Here is a 4,415-nt window from a genome sequence, read left to right as displayed (position 1 = left end):
ATCATCTTTAATTTCAAAAGAATCTTTAGGTTCATCAGACGAACCTGGAACAAGAGGCACACTTGTGTCCTCAATTAAAGGAGAGTTAACAGGAGTAATAGATGGGAAAGATTTAAGAACGCTCTGTTGGTACTATCTTCCACCCCTAAGGGCATAAACAATATTACATTGGTTAGAGGGCCCTTATTGGATCTGACCTTGTACTATATTCAGTGGTGCATTAGTTGGTGCTTGTGAACTAACAGGCTAATGATGCCTAGGGTTAGGCCCTGGTTGACTGGGTAAAGTTCCTTTCTCCCTCTCACACATAATTGAGATAACTTGGGTGAGTTCTCTCATAATATTTTGATGGCTTGTCATGAGGAGGGCCATATTTCTTTCAAGTCACTTATTCTACTTGCCTCTTCAGTGTTGGTAAACCTAGGGGGTTGCTGATAAGATGATAGGAGAGGGGCCCTAGAAAAACTAGCCTGAGGTCCTACATTTAACCTAGGAAAAGTATTTTGGGAAAAAGATTATTGTGCAAAGGGAGGCCTTTAGGGTCCAGGTTGACCTTGATTATGAAAATTTGAAGGCCCTACTTGGTTGCCCTAATTTCAAGAGAAATTGGGATGATTTCTCCATCCTGAATTGTAGGTGTTACTATATGGATTATTCTGGTATAAGGCATTAACACTATCATTAGAAGTGCCCTCAGAGGTGTTGGGCATTCTTCTATGACATGTCCAGGGGATTGGCACCAAGCACAAATCTTAACCAAATTGACTGATGATGGGTCTCTAGGAACAATAACCTCAATCATCTTGATTAGGCTATCAAAATGGGTTTCCTTGGCTACTATCTCATCCACAAAATATCATTTTCCTCCTATAGTTCTTTCACTCTCTTGGGTTAATTCCCACTCACGGGTTTTGTCAGCTAAGTCAAGTAAGAATTTCCATGCATTTCCTTCATCTGTAAAGGATGTGAATCCCTCAGGGCACATAGACTCTATCATTTGTTTAGTTGGATAATCAATACCCTCATAAATTATTTGACATAAATGCCATAAGTCTAGGCCATGGTGAGGGCATTCTTAGAGTAGATCCTTGAATCTCTCCATAAGTTTGGAAAAGGACTCACTAGGCTTTTCCTAAACTGAAGGATATCACTTCTAAGCTTATTAGTCTTGTGAGTTGGAAAAAACTTCTTAAGGAAAACAACTATGAACCGTTCCTATGAGGTTATGGAATTTTTGGGTAACCCATACAACTACTTCTTAGCTTGGTCTTTTAATGCAAAAGTGATAAACCTAACAACATCATCAAAAAGCTGTTGGATCTTAATTAAAACACATACCTCTTCAAATTCCCTTAGAAATAGGTATGCATTCTTAGAGGTCAACCATGGAAGTGGGGCAACATAGTGATGTATTGAGATTTGAGGTCAAAATTATTACCCTGGGCTTATGGTAGAACTATGCAGGAAAGTTGGGCTATTCTAGCAGAGTATAACCTATCTTTCAGAGATTTAGGTGAAGGGTTTTGATATTGGTCTCCCATATTGAAAGTTTTTAAAGAGAGCAAATGTATAGGGTCACTACTTGTTGGACCTCTTCTTTCTAACCGATTCTTAGTATTACGTACCCACCGAACACTCATGCAATAGAAAACTACCCACAACTAGAGGAAAACAAGCACAAAAGAATGGATAGCAAAACTTTTTTTATGATTTTTTTTTTATTTTTGTGATTATTTTTGGCTTTTTGGGAGCTTACCAACAGGGATCCGAGGTTGCTCAGGTCAAGTCCTAAGGTACTGCTACAGGGCGAAACCTTTCTTTATCATACTATGAGGCATGGCAACCTCCACCGATACAACTATTATTGCAAGTTGTTCTTCTCAGGAATTCAATAAAAGAAAAGGAAAAACAAAACAAAGCACACAAAGAATAATCACTTGTACGGTTGATCAAACGAATGTCTGCTTACAATTGAACACGTCCATCTTGCTTAGAATTTCGTCTTCTTCGCAACCATGAAAAGAAATTGGACCTCTTTACTTGTAAAATTGGAGATATAGCGTCTGATAGTTCTTAAGGCCTTGAAAATATAAAACCTACAAAAAGAGAGTAAAACATAAGGTAGCTCCATCCTAAATATGTAAAATGCATATTTTTCTATACTAGATTTCACACATAAATGTGCTCATCAGGAAGCTCTTCCAAATTGATACCACAGTCAAAATCTGAAAGTAACCATTCCTAGTCAGAACTCTGTCCGAACATTACAGCAATCAACATCTCTCAAGAAAGGAAGTTGGAGGTCTATACCATCTTCCCTTAAGCCAGGAGAATCCAAAAGACAATTCGAGCTAGCACTAATCCAGGTCCAACCCCTCTTGGCCCAAAATAGGGGCCAAGCTGAGGTATAATTTCTCACCCAAATTAGCATAATGTAGACTTTATATTGACAATGTTGTAGTATACCTTATCATTTAAATTCAGTTAATGTACATATGTGTGATAATTTAGCCATACATGCAGAATAGGAATAATCGTGGAAAATGCTCATTTTTAAGTATCTATTAGGAAGATCGGTTGAACCAGGCAGATTGGGTGCCTAACAGCTTCCAAATTTTGTAACCTAACATGTACCCTAAACCTCTAGACCAGACCAAATTTCGGGTCCTTTTCTTAAGAATCGAGCCCACTCCCAGGTCCTAGGCCTATAATCCTAGGTGACGACTCCAACCCTTTTTGTATGATCCCAATCCCTCATATTGGACCATCATCAAACCCCCATCTCAGTGATGACCTTTACAATCCTGTGAAATAGGCCTCCACGTATCTCATAGCGATGGTATGGCAGTGCGGGACCCATAGGTAAAGCACACATGACACCCCCTCCTTAAGAGAAAGAGAAGAGAGAGGGCTGGGACCCCAAAAAGGTCCTTTTTTCCCTACCGCTACCTTCACAGGCCAGTAATTCAAGCTCATTGTTGATTGGAAAGAGTACCTACAAGGAAGAACTACAAATGATAATGCATGGAGATGCCCAGGGAAGCTACAAGAGGATTTTCTGATAAAGACCCCTAGAAGCAACTACGTTAAGTTGATGGGATTGACTCACACATCCTTTTACTTGCCTACATACATTAGCCTGTAGCATGAACTGAAAGCACAAGACCTAGAGGAGTTGGTGAACTTTTACCCATCCCAAGAACTGTTCCCCTATATTGTTACCTTCCTTTCCAATTATCCCAATTATTCTAATGAAGTCTTGAGTTTTGAAATTGATTATGCCTAAAAAAAAAATATTCAAGACCATAAACAAAGGGAGATTTTTCTTTGTGCCCAAAGATAGGCTTCCATTCATAAAATGCTAAGTTTGGCAAAAGAAAAATAAAAAATAATAACAAACAAACATGGGGAGGGAAAAGGAAAAGGAAAAGATATGCATATGTTTGTGTTTACAGGAACTGCAAGAACAAATCCCTAGGAGTTAAAATCCTCGTCTGAACCATGCTCGGTGTCATCCTCATGGAAGGTCAAAGAGCCAGTTGGTGCTAATCCTGAACCCGCCAATCTCTTTGTGAGATCCTCAATCTGCATCTGTTGCTTGGCATTCTCTCGTCGATAAGAGCTGACCTATCTTCTTAAGATGTTGTTCTTCCCTTCCTGGGAAACATAGGGAATGATCAAGAAAAGAAGTGATAAAAAAGAAGGACAAGGCTAAGAATAGGATGATACCTTGTCAACCACCACTTCATATAGACTGTGTTGCATTCTCCTGATCTCGGTATATACCTCCGAAGACACCTGAGAAAGAGCATGTCAGTCAAAAGAAGTCAAGAACCAATCAAATGAGAGGTGTTTGGATACTCACACAGTCATACGGAATGGGTAGTTTAATAGAAGCATCTCTGTCCATTCTACACTCCAGGAGTTGAGGGATGGCAAGATGGGTTGTGTTGGGATAGGACCAGCTCGAGACCATGGAAAGGAATGGTACCCATCCTGAGGGATCCACTCACAATAGTAGAAGACCTACCTTAGGATGAGGCAATAGCATCTGCTTGTGACTGAGTGGGAGGGGGGTCCACGTTCCACGTCCTCCACTGAAAGAACATCAATAAAAAAAAAGAGAAGGATTTGAAATATGAAAAGGATGCTCAAGAGGGGAAACATACCAATGGCCCTCTAGGACCGAAAGAAGCATAGACCATTTCCTCCTCATGGAAGGTCCCATAATCCCTGCCCTGATCTGAGTCATCCCTCAACCTTACCCATAGGGATACGCTCTGGATGATGCATGGTAAATGGAGGAAGACAAGGAGGGAAGCGCATAGCAGGATCGGAGCACTGGGGTGTGATGCGCTCTCTTAAATACCAAGTATGGCTCCAGATACCCCTAAACAGGACACGGTTCTCTGTTA

General features: G+C 40.4%; 1 non-coding gene across 1 annotated transcript; it reads left to right on the top strand.

The window, feature by feature from the left end:
• The first annotated feature begins 1,055 nt into the window (after positions 1–1,055).
• On the top strand, positions 1,056–1,161 carry LOC122063831. The gene has a single exon (XR_006135486.1). It is a non-coding gene; the product is annotated as a small nucleolar RNA R71 (small nucleolar RNA).
• The last annotated feature ends 3,254 nt before the right edge of the window (positions 1,162–4,415 follow it).

The sequence above is a fragment of the Macadamia integrifolia genome, unplaced genomic scaffold, assembly GCF_013358625.1.
Source record: "Macadamia integrifolia cultivar HAES 741 unplaced genomic scaffold, SCU_Mint_v3 scaffold1473, whole genome shotgun sequence".
Taxonomy (NCBI): domain Eukaryota; kingdom Viridiplantae; phylum Streptophyta; class Magnoliopsida; order Proteales; family Proteaceae; genus Macadamia; species Macadamia integrifolia.
This window is presented reverse-complemented; position numbering and strand designations above follow the sequence as displayed.